This window comes from Lissotriton vulgaris, chromosome 2_1 (genome assembly GCF_964263255.1).
Source record: "Lissotriton vulgaris chromosome 2_1, aLisVul1.2, whole genome shotgun sequence".
Lineage (NCBI taxonomy): Eukaryota > Metazoa > Chordata > Amphibia > Caudata > Salamandridae > Lissotriton > Lissotriton vulgaris.
The window spans coordinates 1,469,772,291-1,469,786,886 of NC_141687.1; the positions used below are offsets into that span (position 1 = coordinate 1,469,772,291).

A 14,596-nucleotide genomic window follows, 5' to 3' on the forward strand; every position below is an offset into this window, starting at 1 on the left:
TGCGAAAGCCTTCGGTTGCCAAGGTAGTGGGGATAATGGCATGAGAATTTTCTCCGTGCTGGGAGCTTGTTGCTGGCGCTAATTAGAGCAGTCGCTGGGAGTTGGCAATGATTGTTCAGGGCGGTGGAGAATTAGTCCTATCGGTTCGGGTAACTGAGGATTTAGCTAAGTTAGCCTTTTAACCATAGCTTGTTGTATCTCTTTCTTAAGATCTTCTCACATTATTTCCATGAGAAGAGCCTGCAGCGGCGACTCTTCGGCAATGGCGGAGGAGCGTCGCCCCACTCACTGCAAAATAAAAATAAAACGCTAATAGAATCATTTTATTATCGACAACTGATGCTGCCGAGTCAAGGGCAGGACGGGCTGGACATCCTGAGTGACAGCTAGCAGGGGGAGGAGGAGCTGTTGAGCACTGGAAGTGATCATGATGGTTTGGTCGGCCATCTTAGGCTGGCAAAACCGTCATGCACACTTTGATTTCTCTAACTCAGCTGTATTGTACAGCCAGGTGGAGAAATGGCAAAGGCTAACAGTCACTTACTAAGGCACCTAACCAGGCTGCTCAGACCAATCCGGGAGCTGCTCTCATGCTGAGAGCAGCATCTGGATTGGGTGGGAGTGGCTTATGGACTTCCTCATACTTCTCCACTGAGGCAGCTGGTAGCAGGGGCAGCAGAGTGAGGTAAGTGTTTTTAAAAATGTATTCGTATTATTTGCCACCCCACCCCCACGCTGCCCCACCAGTTTTTTTTCGGAAGCAGTCGCTCCTGAAAGCCTGGCACCTGCTCGTATCAATCTGCAGTTTGTGTTTTATCATGTGCTATTTTCTCGATCTAATGTGTTGATAAAAACTATATAAATGTAGCACCTAAATGTACAGAATTTACTGAGTCTTCCATGAGTTTTTAATACTGTCTGATTTCTTACACACCAGATGAAAATATGAAGATGAAGACATTTAAAAAATATATAAAACAAAGTAGATTTATCTGAAAGTGAAGTAACTAATAGTTTCCCCAGAGGTACGTTGTTCAAGTGTAATGATATGTAAGCTTTCAAATGATTGAGTAACTTTCAAAAATAGGCTTAAACCAAATATGTATGGTATATAAATCTACAAACTTTGCACTTCATAACGGTTGCAATTTTTTGAAAATTTTACAAAAGTGTGCTTGCTGAATAATTTTCTACCAATGTTTTTATGTGAAAGAATTCAATTAAAGGGGAGTTTTTGAGGCAATATATTCAGCAAACTCTACATTTGTAGAATTCTCTTCTTGTAATGTAAAGGTTACAAAGCTAGCAGCATTTAAAAAATAAAACGTTACTTGTGGGCAGACTAAGTAAGTGAACCACCCACTGGATAAAATCAAAACATAAGGCCACTCATTGGACAAGGGAACTTTTTCTCTCGTCATTTATTCAGGGAAAAGTATTCCTAAATGAGGATATGAAGAAACCTTGATAATTTCAGTGTTATTTATATGGAAGACCTTGTTTTTCTTATCCAGGATCCAAAGACTATTGTGTGTGTTTTTGCTTGGTTAACCGCCAAGTCTAAACCACTCATAAAAGCACAGAATTGGTCATATAGATGCTGCAAGCCGATCGCAGTTCTGCCCAATAAAACCATATCGTCAGAGTATATCAAAGCAGGTATGCTACAGTTGCTTACTCTAGGGCAATCAACATTAAGATCCAACAAATATTTCTACAGACCATTAATTTACAATTAGAAAAGAAAGGGGGACAGAACGCAACCCTGGCGCACACCTCTGTCAATCCTAAGGGCTTCGGCAGGCTTCAGTTGTTTCTCCAGCTGGATCAAATCTCACACTGGCAGTTACCTCTAGATGGAGCTACCTCAAGAAATGTACAATACTTAGCTCTACCGCTAGGTCTATCATGATTGTCCAAATGTTTTGACCTATTGACAAGTTCAAAGGCTGAACTCAAGTCCATGAAGGCTAGATAAATCTTCCTTTCCTTGGCCACTGTGTAGCAATTGATTAAAATATGCAAGTCTAGACACTGCTCCATCGTCCCAAGACCAGTGAGAAAACCAAACTTTAGCTAAGAAAGCACCTTGTTATCACTCACCAATGCCTGCCAACTTTCTAAGAGTCTCCTGCCCATGACTTTAGCATTGCGATTTATAAGGTAAATAGGGCGGAAGCATTGCGTGTTTCCTTTAGAACCTTTTTTGCAAATGGGGACAACGGTCGCATGACACCAGGCCTTGGGAGGGCCTTAGATTAGGGAGGCCTTGAGGACATTTGTCAGGAGAAGGGCCTTAAGGGGTATGTTTGCCCTGAAGAGATCCACTGGATCCCATCTGGCCCAGAAATGTTCACTCCAGGGCATTTGCTAACGGCCTCTATAAAGTCATTCAGTTAAATCTCTATGTGACACAAAAGCTGGGAAGGAGACGTAGGGAATGTGACTGTTATTATCGGTCTCTCAATCAAAACAAGACCCTTCCAATACGGTGGGCCTGAATATATATGGAAAAATATCTAACCGAGACCTCCGAGGGCATCACTGTGTCAAGACCGGTTTGGTGAGATTACTCTAAATAATTACGGTTCACTGATGAATTATGTATTCCTGAACTTTTATGATCTGCAAACACAGTTCAAATAAAGTGATTTCTCAGTTTGAATTACGGTTCTCTGTTTGCCAGAAAAGAGTACTCTCCTTACGCTCACTAGCCACTAGCCAAAATTAAACTATGATAGGCTTCCTCTTTTATAGCTTTTTTTCCTGGCCGGTAAAGCCATCTTAGACATCGGTGTCCAAATGCTCACCTGCTCCGGATCTCTTGGCCCTGCATTAAGTGTTGACAGTAGCGGATTGTGGACCCTGGTACAGTTGGTGCCAAACCATCACACTGGTTTAATGATATGAGTACTGTTTGTAAAAGTAAGCATTTCCTTGGCCTTACCACAGATCCTGTCAAAGCTGTTCATTATTGCCAACCCCACCTACTTGATATCCTCAAGACATATCAAGAAATCAGGGTAAGTTGAGACCAAAACTCTAGCCCAGATCATAATGACCTCTTTGTTAATGGTATATGTCAGCAGTAATGAATGGGTCGTCAACTTAACCTTTGTGAAATATGCCTTAATGACCGAGACAGCAATAAGCCTTGGATCGCTCATAAGAGAATCTAATAACACATAGTCTCCAACCCTTGCCCAAAAATGTTGTGAAAATAAAATGAATTTGATTAAAATAAAACTACCTCACCCAACAAAGGAGGGGTGCCATATGAACCACTAGATAAAAAGTAAAAACAAACACCAAATTATATTTTATCAGAAGCAGATTGAGTACATCACCATACGGTCTGTGTTCAAAGTGTTTAATCAGATATCAATCAGTATTCAACAAATCATAGGACATTACTGATGATGAATGACAATATTTTGAATTAAAATACCCCATCCATACATTCACATGGCTGCCAACTTCGCTCGATGTCCTCGTGTGATGCTTTAGCTACAACAGAGTTGCTTGCGGCAAAAACAATATTATAAAAGTTAACAAATAGGATATCCTCTGTTTGGCACCTTATAAGCAACATTTGATAATGGGGAGAGTGCTGGTTAGTCCACACAACCTGGCCCTGAAATGTAAGAGAGACTAATACAATTAGGCCTCCCTTAGCCCTGCCCATGAATCCTGATATAGGAGTGAAGTAGGTCACAAACCCATCAATAAAAACAGTTTCTAGCAGCCATGTTGTTTGTATACGCAGTCCAGATTTGTCTTTTTTGCAGGCAGAGCTGCCACGTTCCATAATGCAAACCCTAATAGTTCATCTCCACTGTTTCAAGAGCTCTTACTGGCGGGGCGTATTTCGATGTGGGTAGTTGAGGTAGGTGGATGTGACATAGGCACCATGTGATTTTCAGTATGCTATTCTGCATTATTGTCTACAAATTGGCTGCGGTCAAATTCCTGACTGGATAGTTTGTTTTGGGCCAAGTTGTTAGCCCTGCATCTGGGCATCCCTTTACTAGTTTTCTACCTTATGTGCTACAGTTGTGTGGGTAAAGCTACTTTTCAGCAAATATCTTATTTTTCTCCAAATTAACTTACAAATGGAAGCATCAAGTTGGGATCGTCACAGAAACATCTGTTGTCTGGTAAATGTGGTGGAATTATGCCACCTAATAATAAACGTGTCCTAAAGTAGTTACAATTCTGAAGACACCACTAAGAAGCATGTTAGTTGTATCAAATCTTATCCATAGGTAAGTATAAAGAAACTATCAATAACTTTAAAGATAAGGATCTTCAGATTTGAGCACTGCCAGATAAACCCTAACAGCTGTCACTTGCATGTCATCCATGGAAAGATGGCTAGCAAAACTCAGACCTTTAAATAATGTAGCTGTAAGTGGCTCAAGATATCTGATCCCACTAAATACAAAGCCTTAACTACCTATACTTATAAAGCTGTCCGTGGCCAGGATTCACCATTACATACAGCCTGGCACCAATCAGTCCATGCCGAAACAACTTCAGCCTCAAGGAGCCAAAAATACTGCTCAGGCCCATGAGCAACAGACTGTCATTCCCTCGACTGAAGCAGGTGAAAGACTAGCAAACTGATCAACTGTTTCTAGCTGAGAAATCAGTGATCTTAGTATCAGACCAATATGAACCAAACTATACCCACCTGGGTCATTATCATCTGAAATATCCTAAATCTGTTTGACCATTTGAATTGTCATAAAAGTAAAATGGTTTAAACCACACTGTACATTCAGGAGATTTCACAGAACATGCTCACTTTGAGAAAGGTTTATTTTGGTGTCTGGTGAGTTGCAAAGAGAGCCACCTGTTGATACCCCCACAGCTCAAAATAAATGATTACTCCATCCAACGAAGAGTCTGTTCATGTGAAGAACAGAGAAGTCTGTTTAAAGCACCCAACTAGTCACTGCGTTACCCTACCAAGTGATCTACCTGAACTTTGATGTTCCTTGGGGTTATCAAGACCCACAGCATGATTCATTTACTCCTGAAAAATCTCAAGGAACCAACTCTACCATCCTTTTTCATATAGTGCACTTCAATCAGAGGTATTGCCTGACTTTGTTAGTAGAAGATATGCCATTAAAGACAAACTAGCCATACATAGAACCAACAAATCAGTATGGTGATGCCTCTCAGTTTCAAACTGCAGTTCCTCCAGTAGTACCCCATACTCTGTCAGTAAGGCATCTGTAATCAGGTTGCTGCCATGTGCCCTTCAGACAACATTCTCACTAAGATTCTGCATTGTATTAGACAATTTGTAAGCCAGCCCTGATGCTGCGGGCACTGATGCCACAGTAACCACTACAGAAACCGCATCCTCAAGATATTTATCAACATTTCTTACTGATGAGATATTAGGAAAATTATCCATAAAATAATCTTAAAACATGATTAACTGCATCGACTTAGCAAATCTGTAGTAAAAAATTAACACCTCTGAAAAGTAGACTGATGTACAATTATTACAGCTACAGAAAAGAAAGATGCCACAATTCTACTAATTGAATATATGATTAAATTAAAAAAGAGCATCTAAAAAAATTGTTACTCTACGGTTAGATAAATCATTGCATACAATGGCCAAAGGTATCAGGTATATGATGTTTTGAAAATACTTTATAATCGCCTCTTTGCTGACCTCTCTGGGAAAGGTGGCAATCCTAAACCCATACCACCAGCCATTCTATGGTTAGGGCAAACAAGAGGGGACAAAAAGCAGCCCTTCAATGTACCCCTAAGGATTAAAAATGCGGAAGAGCATTCTATTCACCTTTAAATGTACCTGGTGGTGGTTGTAAAGGGCTCGACACAGGACATAAATATGGTGCTAAATTCTGTGCCCTGTAACACCCCATTGAGGAAACCATAGTATAAATAATCAAAAATCCCCCCCCCAAAAAAAACCTTGCTAAGCATAAGGGCACTAGGGTCAATAAGGTTGTGCAGCAGACATAGGGAGGTATGCACTCTGTGTATGCATGACCAGGTGCTTCTCTGGGGCATGAAGCCACTTTAGTAGCATTAACATCTGAAGGAGCTTGTTCGCACTGTTTAGCACAGATTTGAATTTTGACAATTATGAGGCAGATAGGGCCATAAGAGGCCCATTGGTTCGGATGCTGCAAGGCTTTTGGAAAACAGCAATGATGGCTATGTCAGGGGGAAACCAGCCTTTTTCAATGGCCTCATCTCACATTACAGGTTGAGCAGGGTTGGCAAAAGGAGCAACTGAAGTTGGCCAGCCCCGACGTTTTTCCAGAGTTCATCTCCTTCAAGGCCTTCCCTAGCTAGCTCTGCCACCTGGAAAGGTTGATCTAGGTCAGCCACGTCCAATACACCATATAGGGAGAGGCAGATCGGTGGTAGGAGAGGCAGATCGGTGGTAAGAGGGGCTGAGTACTCCTGTGCACATGTCCCAGCTATAGGGTCTGGTAGTAGGCCATGAAGGTAGACCAAGAGTCAGATGCATTTGAGACCTGCCTGTCGGCCACATCAACAAGGGTGAGAATCACCCTGGAAGCAACATCCCTGGTCGCCAGCTTGTACAGTAATATGCCAGACTTGTTGCCCTATTCACAGACTCTCCTGGAGGCTGTAATCCAGCACTGTGTCATATCGCACCTGCCTGACCCGCAGTTGGGACAGGGCAGGCAGGAAGGGAAGGTGCGGTGCGGGGGTTACACGGGAAATAAGGGGAAACCGGCAGTTAGAAGGCTGAAGGCAAACAATAAAGACGCGCCTTCAAAGACTCTTGGCTCCGGGTCTTTTATTCAGGGTGGGATTTCACACTGGCGACGAGGGTGGGATACTTAAAACCCACATCACCCGCACTCGCTGCGAAATCGCGGCCGAAGACTGGAGAGCCGGCAGCCCACGCTCGAGATCGGAAAGAGCGCGAAAATCGCGGAAAGACCCGCGCGACATTGAAGTACTGCCCAACAGGAGCGCTGCACGCCAGGCGCAGCTTAAGCACACAGAGCCCACGCTAGAATCCAGATGACAGTGAGAAACTGAGAAAAAAAAAAAACAGCCGAGGCACGTGAAGAGTGCAGAAACGACCAGGAGCCATCTACCTGTGAGTAGCAGTGCATAAACTGAAAGAGGTCTTAAATTCTCTATATGAATAAAAATACTGGAGTCTGAGAACCCCAACAACAGAGCGAGAGGCATATTTAAGGATTGTGGAAGAAGAGTTTGTCCCGAGTGGCGGCCATTTTAAGGTCAGGCATCGCCCATAGGATCCTATTGGATTTCGGTGGCGGCCATCTTAAAGTCAGGCAAGACCCAAGTGGGGAAAAAGAAACTGCGTCGAGCAGCAAGTGAGTCGAGAAACCGACCAAAGGCCTCAAGATGAGTATCCAGCCTGACACCTCGGGCACCGGAGCGGCAGCGGCTCAAACCCCACAATTGCTGCAAGTAATCATGGGAGTATCATATCTGCGCCCACCAGATCCCCTGGAGTTAACCTCCCGAAATAGCATGGGACCCAAGTGGAAGAGCTGGTCAGAGGATTTCGAGGACTTCATGACCGGATCCCAAGTGCAAGACTCCAAGCACAAATTAATAGCACTGCAAAATCTAGTGGGGAAAGACATTGCACAAATTATCAAAGAATTGCCCGCCGCCAACGCTGCCTCATATGACGACGTAAAAGGGGCTCTAGACTGGAAATTTCCACACAAGCGCAACTTGGATTACGAGCGCTACACATTCAACCTGGCGTCACAAGAAAAGGACGAGTCCATGGGTGATTTCATTGTACGCATCAAGCGTTTGGCCCGACACTGTGACTTTGACAACTTCAACACATGTGTCTGCGCATTATTGAAGGCTGCCAGACTGAGTCCCTGCGACACCGCCTGCTAAAGAAACACTACACGCTGGAAGAAATAGAGGAGATGACGAGAATAAATGATCAGGCGGAAGATCACGCAAAGAAAATGGAAGCCACCAAGCCTGAAAGGAAAGAGCAGGCCTTCAGGATGCAAGCTCGCACGGATGTTAAACGTCGTTCGGATCACCCCAAGTCAAGAAAGTTCACGCAAGCGTCCAACCGAACGTCATCTCGCCAAAGAAGGGAAGGACATGGCTTTTGTAGTTCGGACTGGACTGTTCCCATGGGGCACAGGGTCAGAGCTGATTTGCATATCGCCATTGTCTAACCCAGGGTGGTGTGGAGTGCAAAAAAACGATGGATTTGGGCCCAGATCTTTGGACTGAGGTGAATGTGTGACATTGATCCACATTCTGTCCATCACCTGTTTTGTTTGCAATTACCGCCATAAGTGCGCTGGGGATGCTCAGACGTGGGTCCCAGGCACTCCACACCGCTGGAGTCGAGCTGGCCGGGCTGATGAGAGGTGTTGCCTCGAAACCGGTCCGGTCCTCGGATGCTTGATTCCGTTCTGGGAAGGACATGACTTTTGTAGTTCGGACTGGACTGTTCCCATGGGGCACAGGGTCAGAGCTGATTTGCATATCGCCATTGTCTAACCCAGGGTGGTGTGGAGTGCAAAAAAACGATGGATTTGGGCCCAGATCTTTGGACTGGGGTGAATGTGTGACATTGATCCACATTCTGTCCATCACCTGTTTTGTTTGCAATTACCGCCATAAGTGCGCTGGGGATGCTCAGACGTGGGTCCCAGGCACTCCACACCGCTGGAGTCGAGCTGGCCGGGCTGATGAGAGGTGTTGCCTCGAAACCGGTCCGGTCCTCGGATGCTTGATTCCGTTCTGGGAAGGACATGGCTTTTGTAGTTCGGACTGGACTGTTCCCATGGGGCACAGGGTCAGAGCTGATTTGCATATCGCCATTGTCTAACCCAGGGTGGTGTGGAGTGCAAAAAAACTATGGATTTGGGCCCAGATCTTTGGACTGGGGTGAATGTGTGACATTGATCCACATTCTGTCCATCACCTGTTTTGTTTGCAAATCTCGCCAAAGAACATCATCACGTTATGAGCCGCGACATGATAGGAGTAGCAAACCTGCTTCAAGATGCTACCGCCATTGGTCAACAATGTCACCGATGTGGACGGGATAATCATTTTGAAGTGGCCTGCCAAACACGACAGTCTGAGCGGAAATCAACTACATCACGGCCGACTATGCGCCATCATGCTTAGGCGGTAAAAGGAAAGGAAGGACGCTCAGGCAGCTCATCACGATCAAGCGATCGCTCAATTAGCTCATACCAATCCAGAAGGTCAATGTCCAGAGATTCATCGCCACATACCCCCGTGTCACAGGATAGTGACGAATACATATGCCGGAATAAACAAAAACCTCATCCGCAAGCTACAGAACATGCAGAACGCCGCCGCAAGACTGGTCCTCAACCTGCCAAAACACTGCCACATCTCCCAGCACCTGCGCACAGTCCACTGGCTCCCCGTCGAGGCGAGAATCACCTTTAAGATGCTCACCCACGCACACAAGGCCCTCCACGGCACCGGACCAGCATACCTGAACAGCCGGCTCGAATTCCACGCACCCCAAAGGACCCAACGATCAGCCCAGTTCCCCTACGCCAAGGTCCCCCGCACCAGAAAGACCAGATCGGGAGGCCGCTCCTTCTCCTTCCTCGCGGCCAAAGCATGGAACGCCCTTCCGCTCCACCTCAGACAGACAACATCGCTCCCCATCTTCGCAAGAAACATCAAAACCTGGCTCCCCCTCCTTGATGGAATGGAACCTGCACCCCCCCCCCCACCCCTAGCGCCTTGAGACCCTTACGGGTGAGTAGTTGCGCTTTAACAAACTCCTGATTGATTGATTGATATGCATGGTGTCGGATACAGACAGATTAAAGAAATATCCTAAATTAGACATTAAAATCAGAAATCACCCAGCGAAATTCGTGCTAGGCTTTGGAGCGTCTTTGAACTACATATGCACCCTCGAATACCAAATCATGATGCCCAGACCTAAGCTAGAACCAGCTGCAGTACGGGTTTACACCTGGATGTCCAGAGGAATAGTAGCTACCAAGAAAGTACTCAGAGAACGCGTCTGGTTCCCACTACTGGACCAGATGATGGAGAACACACTTAGAGACTGTACCCCGTGCCAGCTGGTGAGTCGTGAGGAACCGCCGGCCCCACTGCAGATGTCAGACCTACCAGAAGGGGTGTGGCAGCAAGTGGCCATCGACTTTTTCGGGCCCCTGAAGTCGGGCAAGTACATCATCGTCATCATGGACGAATATTCGCGATTCCCCATCGCACATCAAGTTTCCTCCACCAAAGCAACAGCAGTGATACCAATTCTGGATGAAACCTTTGCAGCCTGGGGCATCCCCATGAGAGTAAAATCGGACAATGGGCCACAGTCAACGGACATGAGTTTGCTGAATTTGCAACATATCTTAATTTCAAACACAAGAAAATAACACTGCTATGGCCCCAAGCCAACGGCATGGTTGAGCGATTTATGGGGACACTCAAGAAAGCAATACAACAAGCCGAGCTCGCTCACCGTGACATACAACAGGTCCTGAATGAAGTACTGCGGGAATACCCCACCACCCATCACAGCACCACAAATCAATGCCCAACCACACTAATGCATCGGGCGAGCCCCTTGTATCCGGCTACCTGCGTTGAGCAACGCCGCCCAGCCTCGAGCTGTGACTACTGACCACGACACCTTGGTCAAACTGGATCAGGACAAGAAATGGAAGATGAAAATATACGCTGATAAGCGGAGACATGCAAAACATGCAGACATCCAGGAAGGAGACTGGGTGATGGTCAGACGAGATCGCACGACAAAAGCGGACAGTCGATACCTCACTCACCCCCTGCGAGTCTCCAGTCGGAAAGGGACCATGATCACGGCTGAAGCGGATCACAAGCGAATAACTCGAAATATATCACACTTCAAAAGATGCAAGTCCAAGAAGCGTGATGACACTCCAGCTTACGACTTCAGCGCCGACTCCTTGAGTCAGAGTGAGAACAGTGACCGAGACCACTTCAGCCCGGCCAGCCATGAAGATGTGAGAGATCGGCCGACTCCAGCGTCGGAGCGGCCACGCCGTTCACGACGACACATCAAGCGACCAGTTCACCTCATTGAAGAACTTTGAAGACAGTAAGACTATTTTGTACAAAAGTGGGAGGTGTCGTATCGCACCTGCCTGACCCGCAGTTGGGACAGGGTGTGAGAAGTTGGCCTGGTATATGATGCTCACTAGTTCTAGTGATCACCTTGTACCATGCCAAGCAACCCTTATGATGATCGGTTGTAAGTCAACCTTATAGACCAGTTATCCTAGTGGTAACGTGGACAAAGCAGTCTTAGGCTAAACTCTGAAAGGCATGTGAAGCAAGCTGTTTTACCATATACAACCCCCTTGAATACCAGATGAAAGGACACCACACAGATATATATTGAAAATATATATATATTTATTAACTACAAATATCCCCTGAACTCTTTATGAGCACAGAAGCACAAGCGTTAAAACAAAACACAGTTAAAATACACAAAAGTTGCACAATATGGATGAGCCCTAGGGGCCACCTAAACCATATACTAAGAAAGTGGTATAAGAGATACCAATCGAAAAGGAAAAAGGCCTGGGGAATCGCTGGAGCTGATCGGGACTAGCAGTGACTAAGTCGGGAAAGCCCCGCGGGACTCGGGTGCAGTGTTTAAAGTGCACGCACTCACCAATTCAATGTCTATGGTGCGTAAAAGTTATAAAGTTAGTTAGTTAGGAACCTTCCGAGTGACCTAGAAAGCTGAAACTTAAGACACAGACACTAGAGGTGTGTACCAGTGTGGGAACACCGGCGTTGCTGAGTTACCTCACCCACAGGATGCGGGTGCATAGGGTCGAAGTAGTGTCGGGTTTCGTCACGCTGGTCGATGGTGCTTGGAGCTGAAGATGCTGCAGGCGGCTCGATGTGAAGAGTTCCGGTGGATCCAAGGGTGGATCTGAAGTTGTGAAGACCTAAAAGCAGAGGGGACAATGTTCAAAGTCACTAGCCAGTGACTACTGTGGAACCAGATTGGAACCAGGCGATGTCGGGTGCAAACAGGCGATGAGGTGTAGCTTCTCTCTGCAGCCACGTGGACACGAGGGGTTGAGGACGTCCAGGAGTCAATCACGAGCTGTCCCATGCAGGCTTCTCGCTGTTGGCGTTGTCGGCAACTTGATTGGAGCAAACAGGCCTTGGCTAATGCAAGCCACGCAGGAATCAAAAAAGGCTTATCACTCGGACCAGCAAGGTCAAAGCGGGTGCTCCCTTTTACAGGAGCGAGGGCAAGTCTGGAGCAACCAGACCCGCTGTGTAGTTTGTAGGTTTTGTCGCCAAGATGGCCGCTGACCACGTGGCAAGTGGCTGGGATGGCGCGTCGAGTGGCACAATGCAAAAGGGCCCCACACAGATCGTGGAGATGCTGGGGGGTTGATCTTCGGTGCAAGGGCTGCTCGGTGGTGGGGGTTCTCAGTCCCCAAAGCACAATGTCGCGGGTGCCTCGGATGCTGCGCAGTCAGATTCTCGGGGGTCTTTCAAGAGGTCCGGTCCCACGTCTCTCGGTGCCTCCACGGGTCCCTTCTTTGCAGGGACTGTGGATCGGGCTGTGAGAAGTCTGGGAGTCTGGGTCTTGTCAGGCTCTGGGCTCGGGCTCCGGCGGGAGGCGGCGGCAAAGTAGACGTCGAGTTGCTGGATGGTGCCTGTGTTCACAGGGTGGCCACTCCTAGGCCACAAGGAAGATGCTCTTCAGTCTTCTGTGCAGCAGAATGTCAAAGTCCACTCGTCTTCTTAGTTTCAAGTTGATTCAGGATGATCTGAGGTGCTATGGCACTGCTCCCACTCTTATTCCCAATCTGAGGGGTGGATCACCTGCTAGGTCCCTCCTCTGGGTGGGACCAGGAAGGGGGGCTGTTACACCCCCTTTCCTTTGTCCAGCTCCTCGCCAGGCCTGGGTCTGGAAAGTCCCAGGACCGGTTTGGACTGGCTTATGCACGAGGACACCTTGTGTGCCCCGGGCATGTCTCAATCTATTCAGCACTGTCCTACCCAATACACAAAATCCTGTCTGGGGTGGGGCTCGCACCTCCCAAGGCAGGAAACCCTTTGTCCAAGCCTCCCTCGCTGGAAGGACTCCCAGCAGCAGGACAGACTTGTGTCTGTGGTGGCAGCATCCATTTTGTGATGCTGAGGCTCTGGTTAACTTTAACCGGGGTTAAGGCTATGTACATGTCATGTCCCTCTAGAAGGGTGGAATGCTATCCCCGTCGACAGAACTGTCGAGGGGATAGTATTCCAAATCGTATGACACCTTACTCGACATGTTTTGATAAAGCCAAACCAAAGTTAGCATATAACTGCGAGGATTATAATGCACTTAAGAGTATATGGTATGGCAATATCCCGGAACAGCTAAGGGAGTGGTTCCCGACAGCTGCAAACAGGCTCAGCTCATGCTAGAGCACCATCTCACATATTTCCAAGCACTCTGCCTCCAGGATTGATGAGGCCTTCCATAGGAGTGGCTGATAGGAACATATGTGTCCAGTTTAGGTTAGGTATAGGGATACTACACCTAAGCAAGAGGTGATTACACCAACTTGCCCCAGCTGAGTGATCAGCCAGTTGTGTCAAATATGGAGGCCAGGCCAGGGGTGGCACAATACATGCTGCAGCCCCTGGTAGGCCTTGGAAACACCTATGCCCTGGGTACCTAGGGTACACTGTTACAGGGGCCAATAAGGTGAACCAGTTCCAATTCGTAATGCACCTAGAGTGCATTGGCAGTATTTTAGAGAGAGAACAGCAGACTGTGGGTCTGATTAGCAGGCCCACAGCCATATTAAGTCATAAACCAGTGAAGCAAAAAGCAAAAATTTGGGGTGACCATAGGATAGCAGACCCTACTCTCCTACACAGGGCAGGCAGGAAGGTAAGGGGCGGGGTTACACAGGAAATAAGGGGAAACCAGCAGTTAGAAGGCTGAAGGCAAACAATAAAGACGCGCCTTCAAAGACTCCTGGCTCCGGGTCTTTTATTCAGGGTGGGATTTCACACACTGGTATGCCTCATTAAGAAAGTTAGCTCAGCAAACCTTTTTTGACCTCCAACTGTGACCTTCTTGTTCCCCTGGCCAGTCACGTTCTTCTCGCTCCAGCACCAAAATAGTATTCTCTACGTAAAGTGTGTTGCTGTTTATTCCTCTCACTAACCTTCAAGTATGATTTGGCAACCCCAAGCAGGTTCACTGTCCCAGCTGTCAAATGCATGCTAGGTGATTCGACCGAGCCAAGATTATTGTCCATATAGGCTTGAATTCTTGCATTAGAAAGTGTACAATTGCTTGTCTACTCTGCACCATGCACTGAGTCTGCAGACTTGGTGGAACCCCCCCCACACCCAGGAATCGAAGTTTGAACATGACTGGGGAGTGATCAGACATCCCTAAGGGTAAGAATTGTGAGACTGTTGTGTCTAGTAGGTCAGTCTTGGGGGCAGCTCACGTATGTATGTATTCTGTAGTCAAATATGCCAAACATCACAAAGTACTAGA

The 14,596-nt window shown here is 46.9% G+C and overlaps 1 protein-coding gene across 1 annotated transcript in view; it reads right to left on the reverse strand.

The window, feature by feature from the left end:
* Positions 1–14,596, reverse strand: part of CFAP221 (cilia and flagella associated protein 221) — a 663,664-nt gene that overhangs the window by 82,023 nt on the left and 567,045 nt on the right. The gene's annotated exons all lie outside the window — the stretch shown is intronic.